Source organism: Chiloscyllium punctatum, chromosome 13 (assembly GCF_047496795.1).
Source record: "Chiloscyllium punctatum isolate Juve2018m chromosome 13, sChiPun1.3, whole genome shotgun sequence".
NCBI classification, from domain to species: Eukaryota; Metazoa; Chordata; class Chondrichthyes; order Orectolobiformes; family Hemiscylliidae; genus Chiloscyllium; species Chiloscyllium punctatum.
In genome coordinates this window covers 47,869,284-47,888,529 of record NC_092751.1, presented here as the reverse complement: position 1 = coordinate 47,888,529, position 19,246 = coordinate 47,869,284, and positions in this window count along the sequence as shown.

The window sequence follows — 19,246 nt, the reverse complement described above, 5'->3', positions numbered from 1 at the left end:
AATTAAATCAATTCAACTGGTTCCATGGTTAAGATAAAAATTGATATTCACAATCATTGTGAGTTTGTACATTGCAATATCTTCACATTACTTCATGTACTGAGCCGTTATTACACATTTATACCCCCTACTGAATTGCACAATACTTAGATATTAGCAACACTTAGATTTTCTAAAATCTATCAGTACACTTAGAAGGAGAAATCTAATTTTGCTGCATGACTGTGCAATGCGCAGACATGAACAGGAAGTATTGCAGAGAAAAGTAGTTACAGTTCTCTGAACTCATAAGGCTGAGATTACTGTGATTATTCAAATGAGCAAAAGTCAGTTTTCGAAGCGTGTTGGATGCAAAATGATTGATTCCATTGTGGGATAGTTGACCTGAAAACAATAACATTGTTGCAATGGATTAAATTAAAATATGAAATAAAATAATATATGGATCTGATGATACACGTTAGAAAGCCAAATAACTTGTTCAGCAATTATTATAAGGGTAATGAATTCCTAATAAATGTTGTATTCTGAACAAATAAATTGACTCAATATTTTAAAAACACTTTGCTCTAGTGTTGATTAGACGCACATTAAGATCGGTAAACTGAAGACTGAAATATAAAATCTAGATTGATGGATTGAGGACAATAAATCAGCCATTCATTAGTTTTTGAAAAGAATTTATTTTTTTGTCAAAATGCAGACAATACAGAAGTAATGTATTTCATTCAATTAGTTTACTTGTAGAAACATGTGTTTTTAATTTATGTAATTTTATTCTGATCGATGTTCAAACATTTGTGTCTGAATTAGGAAGCAAATAAAAAGATAATGAAAGTGAATATGATAGTGGCCACAAGATACAGCCCATGATATTTGATAGAAAAAGGAATTTGCATAATCTCATGACTATTTAATGTTCATAAATAATTAACTCCTCAGGTACTGAAGCAGTCCAAGTCCAACTACAACAAGATCTGGACAATATCCAGGCTTGGGCTGACAAGGGGTAAGTAACATACATGCCACACAAATGCAGGCTATGACCATCACGTATAAGAAATAACCTAACCACCATCCCTTGACATTCGATGGTGTTACCATCACTGAACACCCACTATCAACACTATCCTGAGGATAATCGTTGATCAGGAACTGAATTGGTCTCACCACATAAACACAGTGGCTACAAGAGTAATTCAAATCCTGGCTCCTGAAATCCTGTCCAAACGCTACCAGGCACAAGTCAGGAGTATGTTGGAATACTCCTCACTTGCCTGGTTGAGTGCAGCCCTTACAACACTCAAGAAACTTGATACCACCCGGAATAAAGCAGCCCACTTGATTGGCACTGCGGCTACTGAGCATCAGTGGTGCAATCTCTACCTCTTCTTATTATCAATAATAAAAGAATTTTACATTGTTCAACTTTCTCATCAAAACCGAGTACAGTATTCACCGCAGGCCTCTTTTATACTAACCAGCAGTATTTCCATCACCAATAGCAGCTCCTCTTAAAATATTTTGTCAGTAACTTGCAATTAACTGATTGCTACAATTACAACTGAAAGCGTGTTGCTGGAAAAGCGCAGCAGGTCAGGCAGTATCTAAGGAGGAGGAGAATCGACGTTTCGGGCATGAGCCCTTCTTCAGAAAGGTACTGAAGAAGCAGTGAACCAAATTTTGAAATGATCTTTCTGAACATAATATATATTAGGTTAAAACTGAAGTAGGTGTCTTACACAACTTGCTGCAAGGACACAGACAGTAGAATCTGAGGTGATCATGAGTATGTGGAGGTGAATGTGGGAGACAAGCTGGGACTGTATTGGATTAGTCATGGTGAGAGGGAAAAAATGCTGGATGCAGGGTTTCAGCAGCTGATGGACTGACGCTGAGGTGAACCATCGGAAACTGAGCAGGAGACCACCATCGAATAGGACGAAGAAACTGATCCATCAGCCTGAAACTGACTGACCACGTGGCTGTCAGTGACTCCAACACAAGTGAATGGAAACATTGCTCAGAGCCTGTTTCTGGAACATTCAACACAACCAGGAAATGGAAAGTGATTAATTAGCTGAAAACAAAGCCACTGCTCTGTTAGAGTCTAAACCATTCAATGTTCAGTTATTGAACATTATTGATTCTCAGAATATTCTAACCTGCAGAATCACAGTAAAAGGGGAAAGTAAACAACATTCTTGGCAAAGACATAATGAACCAACTGCTTATATAAAAACAGCTCAGCAAAAAGGGCTGAATCCTCCACAAACTGACAAACAGTTACCATCAGATTTATAGATAGACAATGAAATTCTTCAGAAAATCACTTCCCTGCTTATGGTGTGTGGGAGAAACCATTCTCAGTGAGAACTGCCACTTATTTCCTTTGAAAAGAGTCTCATGTTCCCCTCAGAAAAGCAGGTGTGCCCCAAACTTACAGACTGACTTACAGACAAAGGAAACCTGATCAGGGACTCGCAGGTTAATTAAGCTATTAGTGAGAGTCCATTGCACACAACAAGAGCTTAGACCACAACAGATCCTCGTGAAACCAACAATGCAATGAAAAAGGTTTATTAGTCTTTATAATCATGCAGCCTCTCTCAATCAAATAATCCCAGTCAACTTCCAAACATTTTAAAACTATTAATACCAATGTATACATATTTATTTCCTTTCCTAATTTCCTCCAAAAAATATATCTGATTATTCTCTTCAAAGTATATTTTAAATGGTTAATTCATAATCACAATTCATTTCCAATTATTCTTAGAGCAAAACAACTTGCAAACTAAAATAGTTTTCATGTCAATAATGACACTGGAAACTTTGTTATGTAGTTTACCCATATTTCCAAATATTGTTTTGGTTCATTATTGCAGTGAAGCTAAAATTAAAGTCTACTTATTTTCTCTGATATCCTTCCATTACTTTATTCCCTAATAACAATGCCCATGGTGTAATGGGTTACAAGCATTGAATAAAATTGAATTTTCATTGCAAGAACTGGTACAAATAATCACATGTTGTCGTTGATTATCATTTACTTTCATTGTATGATCACATTAAATTCACTTAAATAATCACAGTACAATTCTCACCTCGATAGATATGTCGAGTGAATGTCAAATTATTCTTATTTCAAGTAAAACCAAATTACATTTTGCTCTGTTTTATTCCAGGAATGACGGAATATGTTCCATTATTATGATAAACAGGAACAGGTGAAGGTGGTGGCTCTCAGACGTGAGGCCTTAAAGCCAAAGAACCAGGTGGTAGTTACAGTGGGGGAGGTACCGAGTGCCCCGCTCTCCTCAGAAGGCAGTGAGGATGGTGACACTGACTGGAACGGGTTAGATGACAAAGCGCACACGAATGGACAGAGAGACGGCAATGAGTGGGATCACCCATTGCCCTATAAGGTCCAAAAGGCCCTGTCTATGGCACCACTGGGCATCGTAGCTCAACTTGGACAGACAGTCGGGAGCAACAAACGGAACTGACAGAAACCAAACATGAACCGTTCATCTGCTGAATGACAGAAGTTGGTGAGTTAACACCCGGCCTGAGAGAGAAATGGTAATATTGGGCCTTATTGGGAGAATATGGATGAATTAATTGAGGTACGGTCTCACCGATGATGGTGTCAGGCCAAAAGCTCTCAGGCCAAGATGCCCCGACATGTACATCAGAACCTGTCTCTGCAATGAGAGGGTGCAGGTGCGAGCCGATTCCCCCCAGTTCCCAGCTGATCAGTGTCTCCAGGAATTTACAGATATTACAGGGACAAACTGGGGACGGGACAGGCCGAATGGGCTAAAATAACCTGGTGTCTCAGGGAACCAAGGGTAATATCGAGGATCATACAGAGAGGAAGCCTGAGGTGTGTAAGGGCCACGGGGGATTACCAAATCCCAATCTGTGATGATGATATCAGTTTGTTTTTTTTCAACTGGGACCCCATTTAACTATAATTATAAACATGTGACTCCCAGTGGGAGATCATTCTAACCACCTTCTGAATTGGACCATGAGTGCTGAGACAAGTACAGAAACACAGTGGAATAGCTGCAGTACAGGGAGGGTAACCAGACTGGCAATTTTACAAGTGAAGCAGTAAAGGACATATTGCCAAGGAACGTAGGCAGAGAGAGGGAGATAGATATTCACATTGTGTGTGTGCATGTGTTCACCTAGGCACATGAATATTCTTTGATGCTGTGTTTGGGAACCAGCAGAGCATAATATTAATACAGGAGCATCTATATCAATTACCAGTATGGATTTGCCCCATATCACCTCAATTGCTAAAATGAGAGCAGTCGGAGAGGGAATCGAGGAAGCTGGATGAAATGAACCTCTCCCGACGCAGATCACGGATGTGGCAAAATATATTCAGATATGGGAGTGGGAAACTGAGGAAGGGACCATTCTGGGAGTTGCCAGTTTAGAACAGTTCGGACCAACTCTTGATGTAGAGACACAAACTGTAATATGGGAACAACCTGAACAGGCCTGGGACAGGAAGCAAAGGAAAGGCGACATCTGCAGAGTAGTTACCTTGCAGGGAGACTGGAACAGTCAGGGAATCTGGGGAGTTATAGCTAGGACCCAAACAGCAGTGTGGATAACTTAAACAGGAATGTGGGTTATTACCTGTAGATACTGTAAAGATCTAGGGCCCTCTCACACCCCACACAAACAGGATCTCATTAAAGCTGAGGAGGCAGTAATTGTGACAGTAACAGATTGACAGAAGCAGGGAATAGTCAGACGGACAGTATCCCAGACTAACTCACAGAAGCCGGACAGCTCATCCCACCTCACTATTTAGTATACCTCACTCAGTAAATCCGCCACTAAAGAGTATCCTACATTCGCGAACCCCACCACTGTATTTAATGGACTGAAATCGCAACAGTATATATATTCTCAGCCCTTGATATTGTGAATGGGTTCTGGTTCATACCTGTGGACCTGGAATCCCAGAATAAGCTGGCGTTTACTGGCTGAGGAAAACAGTACACCTGGATCCAGTTACCTCAGGGATCCCATAATATTCCACTATATCCCATGGTTGATGGAGTTAGTCACATTGATCCTACCAACACGTCATTACCTCAGTTGGTGAGAAAGAACATATCCAGATATTAAACAGAATATAGTGCCAGGTCAGGCAGGCCGGGCTTAAAATTAACCCACAGACAGTGGGAAGGTAGGGGACCTGGGACATCACATCAGGGAGATCAAATCAGGAAGGGAGAGAGGACAATCCCAGCGGAACGACAGACCATGATTTTAAAACTATCCACCCCCACAGCGTGAAGGGGGTAAGGCAAACATTAGGATTGTTTAATTACTGTGGGAATTTTGAGGAAAATTCTCCAGAATTGGCAGAATCATCGCAAACCCTGACAGAAGCACGGACATTAGCCAGGGGTCAGGAAGTCAACATCTACACACACAGTCAGCATGCCTTTGGTATTGTTCATGACCATGTGCTGGCCTGTGCTCGGTGAGGGTACATCACCCTGTCTGGGGGCCACATAGAGCACGAAGCACAGGTCAGATAGTTAGTGGGAGCAGTTAACTATCCCAGTGAAGCAGCAATAATGAAGATTAGAGCTCACAGGGAAGTAGAAACCCCACACCAACGGGGTAGTAAGTATGTGGGGAACACGAGTGAAATACTGACTGAAACAGGGCAGATATTTGGGGAAGTGGCAGTGGCAGTAACTGCAGAAGTGAGTAAGGAAAGTTTAAAGACCTTCGCAGATACAGCCCCACAACAGGAGAATGAGGAATGGGAAAAGGGTGGGGCAGGAATAGGACACGTCAGAGTCTGGATGACCCAGCAGTGCCACTACACTGCATAAGACAAACAGTATTAAAAACATATCATGGGCTGGCACATATTGGGGAGGATAAAATGCAATATCAGATGATCCACTACAATCCTTGCCTGGAACAGGAAGAAATACAGCAAGGTTTTGTCGAAGGTGTGTAGTCTGTTCACAGTGTGAGCCAGGGAAAGCAATCAGGATAAAATGGAGGCAGCAACAGGGACCCAGGGGCCCACGGGAACAAGTACAGATGGGTTTTACACACACACCCATCCCAATCCCAGGGAAGGAAGTCCTGCTGGGTTTTAATAAATAGGTTTACTCAGTGGGTGGAAGCATTCCCCTGCAGATTCTGACCAAGGGACACATGTTACAGGGAACATAGCTAAAGAGCTATGTGCCCTGTTTGATACTGAACAGAAATCCCATCACCATACCACCCCCAGAGCTCTGTGACAGTAGAAGGAATGACGCAGACACTTAAAGCTCGTCTGACTAAGGCTCTCTCAGAGACAGTACAGCGATGGGTTAGAGTACTCCCCACCAGCCTAATGAAACTGAGGACAAGCCCAGAAAAGGGGACGGGGCTGTCCCCCTTTGACTTAATAACTGGATGGATGATGCAGATGGCACAGGGTATAGTAGTGGGAGAACCGGAGATGTGTGGTAGTGGGAGGGCCGGAGATGTGCAATGATAAGGTTAGGGTTAAACCATTTGTGAAAGAGCTAACAAAGCAGCTGCATGAGCTGAGAGAATCAGACTGTGAAAGGGAACGCAGAAATATCGGAGCTGACATTCCAAACCCTGGAGTTCAGGTCAGGGGGCAAATATTACTGGAATGTATGAAGTAAACACATCAAAATGCTGGACTTATCTGGGGGAGCCAGAGAGGGACCTCTCCCATCATGTATTAGTAAGGAGCTCTGAATAAACGTTGGTCGTGCTGCTCAACACAGAACTCAAGGCTCCTCTTTGATAATTCTCTCAGCAACAGTTGTGCAGGGGTATGTTGCTGGCTGGAGGTCTATGGCTAGTGCTGTTCCACAAGGATCAGAACTGGGACATCTGTTGTTTGTAATGTATATAAATGAAAAGTTTGAAAATGTAAATGATTTAATGAGCATGATTCGGAGATGCCGGTGTTGGACTGGGGTTTAATTAGCAAGTTTGGAGATGGCGCAAACTGTTGAAGTTGTGAATTGTGAAGAATGATGTCAAAGGATACAGCAAGAAAAAGGTGAGTCGGAAAGTTTTGTGGAGAAATTGCAGATATATGTTAATTCAGACAAGTGTGAGGTGATGCGTTTTGGAAGACACAAAGCAAGAGGAATGTATACAATAAACGGAAGGGTCCTGAGCAGCTCTGATATACAGAGTGATCTTCAGTTGCAAGCTGAAAGATCCCTGAAAGTGGTGAAGGAGGTGAATGGCAGGCTTGCCTTCTTCTGTCAGGGGAGTGATAATAAAACTATAATCAGGCCACCTTTGGGGTATTGTGTGCCGTTTTGATCACCACATTATAGGTAAAATGTGAAGGCGTTTGGGAAGGTGGAAGCAAGTTTTCCAGGAGGTTTCCTGGATTGGGAGAGGTTGGAAAATCTTGGATTGTTGTCTTTGGAAAGTCAATGGCTGTGGGGTGACACAACTGGCACAGACAGAGTTTGTAAACCATGGTTTACTACAGAAATTGCATCCCTTGTTAAGAAGAAGAAAGAGGCTTATGTGTTGATGAGGCAAAATGGTACAGATGAAGCAATAGAGATTACAGATCAGCTAGGAAGGATTTAAGGAGAGAGTTAAGGAAAGCAAAGGGAGGACACAAGCAGTCTTCAGCAAATAGAACAAAGGATAACCCTGAAATTTTCAATAGGTATGTGAAGAATACAAGGATGTTTAGGGTAGGAATAGGGCTAATCAAAGACAGAAGTGGGAAGTTTTTATGTTTTTTATGTATTGTTATTTTTATGGGCGGCACGGTGGCACAGTGGTTCGCACTGTTGCCTCACAGCACCAGAGACCCGGGTTCAATTCCCCCCTCAGGCGACTGACTGTGTGGAGTTTGCACATTCTCCCCGTGTCTGCGTGGGTTTCCTCCATGTGCTCTGGTTTCCTCCCACAGTCCAAAAATATGCAGGTTAGATGAATTGGCTCTGCTAAATTGCCCGTAGCAGTCGGTGAAGGGGTGAAATGTAGGGGAATGACTCTGGGTGAGTTGCACTTCAGCGGGGTCAGTGTGGGCTTGTTGGGACGAAGGGCCTGTTTCCACACTGTAAGTAATCTAATCTCAAAGTTGAGTGTGGACCCTGCAGACATCAGAAAAGTGCTAAATGAACATTTCTCATTGGTGTTTACACGGGAAAAGGAGAATATTGTAGAGGACAAAAATGAGGTACGCGATACTAGACTAGAAAGGATTGAGGTTAGTTATGCACAGGTGCTATCAATTCTAGAAGGAGTGAATGTAGACAAGTCCCCAGCCCGGATGGGGTTTATCCGTGGATTCTCTGCAAAGCTAGGGAAGAGATAGCAGAGCCTTTGGCTTTGGTATTTGAGTCATCATTGTCAATGGGTTTAGTACCCGAGGACAGGAGGATTGCAAGTGTTGTGTCCTTGTTCAAGAAGGGCAGCAGAGATGACCCAGGTAATTATAGACCAGAGAGCCTTATTTCCATTGTAGGAAATGTTTTGGAAAGGATTATAAGAGATAACAGTTATAATCATCTAACAAGCAACAATTTGATTTCAGATAGTCAACATAGTTTTGTCAAGGGCAGGTCGTGTCTCACAAACCTCGTTGAGTTTTTTGAGAAGGTGACCAAGCATTTAGATGAGACTAGGGCAGTTGACGTGGTATACATGGACTTCAGTAAAGCCTTTGATAAGGTTCCACATGGTAGGTTGTTAGAGAAAATGCAGAGGTATGGAGTTGAGGGTGATTTAGCAGTTTGGATTAGAAACTGGCTTTCTGAAAGAAGGCAGCGAGTGGTGGTTGATGGAAAATATTCAGTCTGGAGCCCAGTTACTTGTAGTGTTCCACAAGGATCTGTTTTGGGACCACTGCTGTTTGTCATTTTTATAAATGACTTAGACACAGGCATAGGTGGATGGATTAGTAAATTTGCAGACGACACTAAAGTCTGTGAAGTAGTAGACAGTTTGGAAGAATGTTACAGGTTTCAGGGGGATTTAGATAAACTGCAGAATTGGGCTGAGAGGTGCAAGTGGAGTTCAATGCAGCTAAATGTGAGGTGATGCACTTTGGGAGGAATAACAGGAAGGCAGAGTACTGGGTCATTGGAAAAATTCTTGGTAGTGTGGGTGTGCAGAGGGATCTTGGTGTCCATGTACATAGATCCCTGAAAGTTGCCACCTAGATTGATAGTACTGTTAAGGCGGCATACGGCGTGTTAGGTTTCATTGGGAGAGGGATTGAGTTCTGGAACCACAATATCATGCTGCAACTATACAAAATGCTGGTGCGGCCACAGTTTTAATATTGTGTACAGTTCTGGTCGCCCCATTACAAAAAGGATGTGGAAGCATTGGAAAAGGTGCAGAGGAGATTTATCAGGATGGTGCCTGGTGTGGAGGGAATGTCTTAAGAGGAAAGGCTGAGAGACATGGATCTGTTCTCATTGGAAAGAAAGCGGCTAACGGGGGATTTGGTAGAGACATGCAAGATGATCAGAGGATTAGATATGGTAGACAGTGAAAGTCTTTTTCTTAGGATGATGACGACAGCTTGTATGAGAGGTCATAACTACAAATTGAGGGGTGATAGATTTAAGTCAGAGACAAATTCTTTACACAAAGAGAATGGTAAGTGTGTGGAATGCCCTACCTGCTAAGGTAGTCAACTCAACCACATCAGGGAGCTTTAAACAATCCTCAAATAATCTCATGGATGATGTTAGGATACTGTAGGGGGACGAGTTGAGAAAATTCCACAGGTCGGCGCAACATTGAGGGCCGAAGGGACTGTTCTGCACTGTATTGTTCTATGCTCTATGTTCTATAATCTGAATCTTTTTCCAAGGTAGAAATGACAAATTCTAGAGGCCATAGATTTCAGGGGACAGGGGGAATGTTGAAGAAAATCAAAACCGGGAGAACAGCAGATGCTGTAAATCAGAAACAAAAACAGAAGTGTCTGGAAATGCTCAACAAGTCTGGAAGCATCTGTAAAGTGAAATCAGAGGTCACATTTCAGAAGAAGGACCCGAAACATTAACGGATTTTTATTTTCACAGATGCTGCAAGACCGGCTGAGCATTTCCAACAACATGTGAAAGTTTAAAGGGAGTTATATCAGGCAAGTCTCGTATGCAAAAGGTGATAGATGACTGGAAATGTACTTTCCTGGGAGGTGGTAAATGCAGAAACAATCACAATGCTTAAGAGGCATTTGGGCAGGCACATAAGCGGACAGGGGTTGGCAGGGATATGGATCATGTCCAAGCCGGTGGAATTAGTTTGGAATGGCATCATGGTCTGCACAGACATAATGAGTCAATTATTCAGATGCTGTACTTTTCTGTTTTCCAGGGGGTACTGTGCATGGAGCGAGAGGTAATATTTTTTTCTAACACACAGTGAGTTGATACATTTTGAGAGAAGCAATGTAGAAAGGAAATATATATTTGGATAGCACAGACACGAACAGTAGAGACTGAGGGAAGGGAGGGTGGGGAGGAATGTGTACAATTCTTTAAAGGAGAGAAAACATAATCAGAGTGTTTTGACCAAAATATATGGGAACCTGGGTTTCATTAATAAAGGGAATGAGGACAAATTCATGGAAACAATTTCATTGACTGATTAGGTCACAATCAATCATTGTATCCAATTCAGGTCAACAAATTCCTGCTCAGGAAGGATCTGAGTGATCTTCAGAGTGTGCAGTACAGACTTACTGGTGTGGTGCACTGATGAAGAAAATGCAGTCACTGGATTGATTTGGAAAAAAGACTGTTATTTTCTTTGAAGAAATCAAGTTGAATATATCTTGATAGATTAAAATGGATAAGATTATAACACACCTAGATAGAGCAGACAATAAATTGCACTCAATAGGTGATGGCTCAAAATTTAAGATCAAATATATCGTTTTGAGAAAGTGGAAGATTGCAATGTTCCGCTGACTGTATTGGCTGGAAATGTGCAGAACGTGCTGCCTATTATAGTGTTGCAAGTAGAGATGATCAAAGATTAATAAATACGATTATATCAGATCTGAGGGAAATAAACTTTCAGGGTTTTGAGGACAGTTGGAGAATGAGAATAAGGGATTCTGCTGCAGAGAGCCAGCTTGAATTTGATGGGCCCCTTTCTGTGCCATAACATTTTTTGTTGTACTTGCTCAACTTGTTCTGGTTATTTGTGTTCAGGATTAATTTATCATTAAGGTAAATCTGCTCTGTGCTCATGCTCAGACCAATACAGGTTGTCCTTCCACAGCAGGAGATCATGTTTACTGCTTTATATTTGGTTCTGGGGGAGTCCCCAGGTAGGGGACCCAGAACTGAAAATCTGCTCCAGGGTGTTTTAACCAGGATTGTGAATATCTTGGAACATCTAGTGCCACACCAATACCTGAAATACTTTCCGACTGACTGACTAAATGAAATATGTTCCTTCCACAACATGTTGGTGGCTGGAGTTCTGTGATCAGTGTTGTTCCACAAGGATCAGAATTGGAACATCTATTGTCTGTAACATATATCAATGATTAGCATGGAAATGTAACCGATTTGATTAGCAGGTTTATAGATGGAAGAAATTGATGAAGTTGTGAATCGTGAAGAATGTTGTCAAAGGATACAGCAAGAAAGAGATCAGTTGGAAAACCTGTACGGATATAGATTTTAATCCAGACAAGTGTGAGGTGATGTATTTTGTGAGGCTCATTGCAAGAGGAATGTATTCACTAAACTGAAGGGCTCTCAGCAGCATTGATGTACACAGGGATCTCCAGGGGCAAGTTCACAGCTCCCTGAAAGTGGTGAAGGAGGTGGATGGCATACTTGCCTTCTTGTGTCAGGGACTGAATATAAAACTATCATTAGGCAACATTTGGAGAATTGTGTGCTGTTTTGATCACCACATAAAAAGGAGGATGTTGAGGCTTTGGACAGCGTGAAAACAGGTTTACCACGATGTTGCCTGGATTGGGAGAGGTTGGAAAAACTTGGATTTTTGCGTTGGGAAAGTCAGTGGCTGTGGGTGATCCGAAAGGCTCAGACAGAGTGAATAATCTGAATCTTTTCCCAAGGTGAAAACGGCAAACTCTACAGGCCAGAGTTTTAAGGGGAGTGGGGGCAAGTTTAAAGGAAATGAAAACTGAACCAACTGCAGGTGCTGTAAACCAGAAACAAAAATATTTTCTGGAAAAGTCCAGCAGGTCTAGCAGCTTCTATGAAGATAAATTAAAGTCAACGTTTCTGAGGAGGGGTGACCAGACCCGAAATATTAACTGATTTTTCTTCACAGATGCTGCATGATCTGCTGAGCATTTCCAACAACACCTGAGCAAGCTTAAAGGGAGTTGTGTCAGACAAGTTTCTTACGCAGAAGCTGGTAAGTGACAAGAATGTACTTTCCTGAGAGATGGGAAAAGCAGAAACAATCAGAATGTTTAAGAGGCATTTAGACAGACAGATAAGCAGGCATGGATTGGCAGGGATATGGACAGGCAGATGGAATTAGTTTGGAATGGCATCATGGACCGCACAGACACGGTGGGCCAATTATTCCGGTGCTGTCCTGTTCTGTTTTCTAGCGGGTAGAATGTGTGGAGCGAGAGATAATATTTTGAGTGGAATATGTCTCTTCTTTAGAACACACAGTAAGTTGATACATTTTGAGAGAAGCAATGTAGAAAGGGAATATATATTTGAATGGCACAGACACAGAGAGCAGGACAGCAGGAATGGGGGACAATGTGTACCAATCCTTAAAGGAGAGAAAACATTATTTTGGGTAAAACAAATGGGATGCTGGGCTTCATTAATGGAGGAATGATAACAAACTCACGGAAAAGATTCTGACCCTTTACAAAGCTTTGAGTTAGGTCACAGTCAATCATTGCATTGAATTCTGGTCAACAGATTCCTGGTCAGAACGAGGAAGTTAAAATACCATAGAGGGACCAGTTCCATACCTTTTGCTTCTCTTTCAGGACACCGTGGGGTCTCAAGGGTTAAACATAACCTTGCAAAAGGCCTTATTTGATCAACTGAAGGCCTGTACTCTTAGAATACAGACAGAACACCACAGAATGGTGGAGGCTGACAGTATCTCAAAATAGAACCTCTTGCAGCCAGACATATGGATTGCCCCGTAATCTCAGACAGAGGAATTTGCCCTTTCCAGACGAGACTGGTAGCCCTGCCTCCCACTCCCATTGTCTTCCATCCCCTACATATTAGCATAGGTAAGTGAATCCCTTATTTACTGAAGGAAGAACCCTTCTGCCTTAATCTCTTCCCATCAACACATAATCATGAACAATACGATCATCAGTTTCTGTAATCCATCACACGTTATCACAGGACATCGCCATTCATCAAGCTTTGTAAGGTCATAATTACCTACTTTAAACTATGTAATGACAATCGTCCATGTGACTGATATGCCTTTGTCTAATTCCTATTAAATATACTGTCTCTGTGGGTAAGGCAGAGATTTGTGAAGAAGAGTGTCTACAAGTAGACACTCAGCTACTTTCGAGACATTTTGAAACTCTCCCCGGCTGTCCAATAATAAAGTTACTGCTGTTGTGCAGAAAACTTGCATCGTCTGGATTTGTGGAACAAAATAGGCATCAACAATGAAGGATATGAGTGATCTTCAGACTGTGGCGTACAGGCTTACTGGAGTGGCTCACTGATGAAGAAAATGCAGTCACTGGATTGATTTGAAAAAATTGCGATTTTCTTTGAAGTGAAAAAGTTGGATATATTTTTGATAAAGCTGTATAAGATTATAACAGACCTAGATACAGCAGACAAAAATATCTGCATTCGATAGGTGATGACACAAGAGTTAAGGTCAGATGTAAGGTTTTGAGAAAGTGGGAGATGAGCAAGTGTTTCTGCTGACTGTATTGGCTGGAAATATGCAGAACATGTTGCCTATTATGGTGGTGCAAGTAGAGAAGATCAATGATTGATAAAAACAATTAGATCAGTTCTGAGGGAAATAAACTTGCTGAGTTTGGGGTACGTATGGGGAATGAGAATATAGGATTCTGCTACAGAGAGCCAGCTTGGATTTGATGGGCGTCTTTCTACGCTATAATGCATTTTATTTGGACTTGCTTAACTTGCTCTAGTCACCGATTAAGTTGTCATTGAGGTAAATCTGCTCAGTGTTCCTACTCAGACCAAAACAGGCTGTCCCTCCACAACAGGAGATAATGTTTACTGCTTTATACTGGGTTCTTGGGGGGGGGGGGCTATCGGTGTGTGTAACAGTCTGTCAGCACTTACATGAAATGGCACAACACCAGTGCAGCCACACTAGGGATCGACTCTGGAAATGTGGGGAATGTCAGAAGGAAATTCTTTACCCATCCCACCTGGAAACTGGCCAAACCAGTCAGACTGGCGAGCTGTTCACCTGCTCTGTGCGTGTGTGTGAGGGGGAAGGGATTCACTCAGGCATCCATCCTGCTGAGACACCAGTCAATTTACTGATAGCCACAGTTGAAGGATTTTTTTCCTCTTTCTCACGCCAAATAATGAACAATGGTTTTGACAGCTCATAAAGTTGTGCACGTAGAAATTAGCTTTGGAAATGTTCACAACATTGTTGAACATGTACAGATTCAGACTGGGTATAGACTTTTATTTTCCTTTATTCATTCACAGGATGAGGGTGTCGCTGGCCCGGCAGCATTTACTGCTCATCCCTAATTACCCAGGGGGCAGGTAAGAGTCGACCACATTGCTGTGGGTCTGAGGTCACAATGTTGGCCAGACCAGGTAAGGATGGCAGCTTCATTCCTGAAAGGGCATTAGTGAACCAGATGGGTTTTTCTGACAATCGATTAATGGTCATCATTAGACTCTAATTTCACAAGTTTTTTTTTATTGAATTCAAATTCCCCCATCTGCTTCAATAAGCTTTGAACCCAGGTCTCCAGAACACTATCTGGGGTTTTAGATTAACTGTCTCGCGACAATACCACGAGACCAATACTTCCCCACATCGCTGTCCATCTGCACAGAGTGAGCAGTGATTTTCTGGTTCATCAGAACTGGGTAATCACACATATGTTTGCTCAATGATTGCAGGAGTTGGATGTTGGTTGGCTATTGACATCCATCTCCGAACCATGTACTCTGGGGTTTGTTTCTGATGATGATTGGAAGCATCATTAGTCTTGTTATCTTTTGGGGATAAAAACAGTTTCAATTAGCTTTCTGCTAAATGCATGGCAATCAATTCTATCTCACAACTCTCAGGCAGATTAGTTTCTTTTGAAGGGCTCTCCATCTCCCCAACCTCCTTCATCCTCACCTCCAACAATACAATAATCTCACAGAGTCTCTTTGTGACTATGAATGAGACAATCTGATCAGCTGCTTCTTCCCCAACACCTATGTCAAGTTGGATCTTAAACTCCCCTTGCTGCAGTTGTGGTCCTGCATCATTGTACAGTGTTTCTTGTATTTCGTGTCTTGGCCTATCAGTGTTCATGATACTGCATGTATTATATGGGGCCAACAGTGTAAGAGTTTAGCTCACTCCTTCCAAGAACTGCAGTAGAATTGTACTCCAACAAATCTTATACAATCAGGGCTCCGCATATTCCCCAACTTGCCTCTTACCATCAAACCAGAGTATCAGTCCTCATTCAACTGAGAGAATTCCGGAAGGCATGTCGGTAAAAGCAGCATGAATACCTAAAAATGAGGTGTTAACCTGATGAAGTTCCCAAAGAGGACTACTTGTGTGTCTAACAGCATAAGCAGCAAGTGATAGACAGAGTGAAGCAATCCGGGAAACAACAGAACAGATCTAAGATTTGCAGTCCAACCAAATGCAGTTGTGAATGAAGTCAGAGCACAGCTGGAGTTCTGAGGACAGTTCTCTTCAAGATATTAACCAACAAGAATGTCAGACTGGATTAATTATCATAAAACTCAAGTCCATTTGATATTCATATATTTACAATCAGTGTTCAATTCACCAAATGTAGCTGAAGGTAAAGATAATCTTCAAGTAATTGTCACAGTGGAGACATCTGAATACTTGGTCAGCAACTTAAAGCCTGTTGTGTTTAGAAAGTAATATTTTTAAAGAGATTTTAAAAAGTAAGGAGACTTGAGTATAATGGAAGAAGTTGATTGGTAGGTAGCTGATAATGTTGTTTTAATCTGAAGTTAATTTAGGATGTGTTAACAAAGAAACACATGGTAGGGAATCCCAGCCCCATGGAGTGCACATCCAGTTCCAAGTGGGAAAACCAGGACACGTCTTGTGTGAGCGACAACCACAAGAACACGGAGGTGACATGGGAAATATCAGCAACACTCATTTGACTGCAGTGAATGTACTGCACACACTTCCGATCCCCTTATTCCAGGGTTACTGTGATCACACCAGAGAGGATACACAGGAGATTGATCAGAATGTTTCTACAATTGGAGAATTTCTGCTCTGAGGAAAGGTTGGATAGGCTGGGGATGATTTCCGAGGAGGATGAGCTGAGATTTAATTGAAGTGATAAAATGCTGAGGAATCCAGATTGAGTGGATAGGAAGGAGCTATTCATTAACTGAGCGGTCAGAAACTGGACGATTTAGATTGAAACAAATTCCCAGAAAGAAGGGGAGGGAAGAATTCATTTCACTCGGAGATGGTGGGGAGCAGGAACTCATTGATGGGGTGGCAGAGGCAGTAACCAGCATCACATTAGAATAAAAGGACATGGATGTAACTGCGATGCTGGAACATGCAGGGCTGCGGACTAAAGTCTGCAGAATGGGATCATTGTGATTTATTTAACATTTCTCCAGAATATTAAACTCAAGTCCAATTTGAGAATTTATGAACATCATCCGACCTGAATTCCAAATGTCAGAATAAATTTATCAGAAAGTTACAGCACAGATCGAGGCCACTTGGCCTATCCTGCATATGTTGGCTGTAATAGAATGACCTAGGCTTTACAGCGTTCTGTACTCACCAATGAGAGCAACAATTTCAGACTGCATACTCTGCCCTCTATGTTGTTATAATTTGCTTTTTCAATGTATTTCTTTGACAGCTGCTCACCTTGTTTCCTGGTTTCTTTCCCAGCTCTAACTCCATTCCCCATGGCTTTGAGGGACTACCATTTCTGTAATTTAATCTCTCCTGCCTTCCCCCGTGTGACAGACTGTCTTTTTGTCCTTGTCTCCCTCCCACCTTGCTCACAACTTGTTTCAGTTCTGATGGTTTCCAGACCTCTGTGACTTCACTGCGCCCCCTGGGTCAGTGGCACGAGTTTTGAATTCTCTTCCTCATGAGATAATCGGAAATTTTTCTGGCTGCAGTTTCCCCCAGATTTTATTTTGAAAAAAAAGAGGATTTGCGTCAGAGTCAAGTATTTCTGAGCCTTCATCCCAAAATCGTGAGCACTTAGATATAATATGTGACCCTCCCACAGATGTGCAGGTTTGATGGATTGGCCATGCTAACATGGCCAGTAGTGTATAGGTTAGGTGGGTTGAGTTAGCCATGCTAAATGTGGGGTTATGGAGGTAGGGTAGGACAGCAAGTCATTGCAGACTCGTTGGACCAAATAGTCTCTTTGTGCGCCTAAGGGATTCTGTAATTCTAACTAGTTGTGATTGTTGCCACATTTTCCGAAGTCCAGGTTCATTCAACTCAGGTACACATGCTGCCTTTTGTGTTTCTGTGGGTGCTCACTCAATCCTTTCCTTCAGTTTTACATCAATTTCACACTGTATGTGAGGGTGGGAATGAATGTGTAAATATAAATACTCCAACCGAAACCCCTCACAAGTCAGGAACTGTTTCTGGTACGAGCATCACTCACAACAGGAAAATAAAGGTTCAGTCACAAATCTGACAGAAACACAGAGGTTATAATCACCAGGAAAAACTTAACAGCTTAAAACTCTTAAGAAAAGAGGAGGCTGAGAGACAACCTGGTACAAGTAGGAAGCTTTGTGTCTGTGTTTTCAGAGATTTGAGGTTGAAATCATTGGGTTGGAAGCATGTTTCATTGCCCCGGGTCATCAAAGGTGCTATCTAAATGTGCATCTTTCTTTCTGCCTATCTGTCTGAGTCAACAATCAGATGGATATGTCATTGTCTGAGTGTTTTCCCAAATCCCTGATTGAATCTACCTCCCCCCACAATCTCAGGTGCCAGCTGCCTCTAGTCCACCCACATGGGCATGTTGAAGAGCATGACAGGAGAATGGATTGAAACCGAGAGTTCAATGCCAGAATTAAATAGGAAGAAGGAAATAAATGGGAATTTTGGATCCCACGGGATACAGACTCCAGGATTAGTCCTTCTGGGCATTCCCACAGTAACACGAGACAGCACTCCATGATGAGAGTGAAATCCGGGTGGCAGTAGAAGGAACCACTGAACATGAGCAGGTTTAGTTCAAACACAGGAGGTTTGTTCAGTCAGTAACAGTGTGTTAGGCATGGAGGTGAAGTGAGCAGTGTGGGGAAATGTTACCACAAGCTGCAGATGGATAACTTTCATTGGAACAGGAGGAGGCCATTCAGCCCTTCAACCCTGCTCTGCCATTCAATAGATCATGGCTGATTTGTGGCCTAAGTTGCACTGTTCAAAACTCTCCAAACTCATCAATAAACTCCTCTGCAACAGACAAGATCAATATTAAAAAACGAAACATCTGCAAATGCTGGGAAATCAGGAACAAAAACAGAAAATGCTGGAAAAAAATCAGCAGATCTGGCAGCATCAGTGGAAAGTGAACCTTTGGGTCCAGTGACCGGTCAGGTGACATCCTGCAGCTGACCATTCTGCCTTTTCTGCAACACTCTCTGGAATAGGTTCTGGTGCGAGGGGAATGAGACTGTCAATAACAACTGAGAAAATATGAGGATGTGCTCAATCAGAATAAAACACATTTTGGTCTTTCACCTTTAATTCAACTGCAAAAATTATTCATTATCATTTTGGAAATAAGATAATAGGCCAGAAATCATCTCTTCATGTCACTGGGTCTGAGAAACTGTTAATTCTGACCTGGTCCAGCCGACATGTGAATCTAGACACTGAATAATGTGGTTGAATCTGAACCATCTCCTGGGTCGTTAGAATGGATGACACTATGCCAGCAAGTGATGCCATGATCCTACGAACAAACAAAACAAATCCAATCGCTGTGGTTACTTGT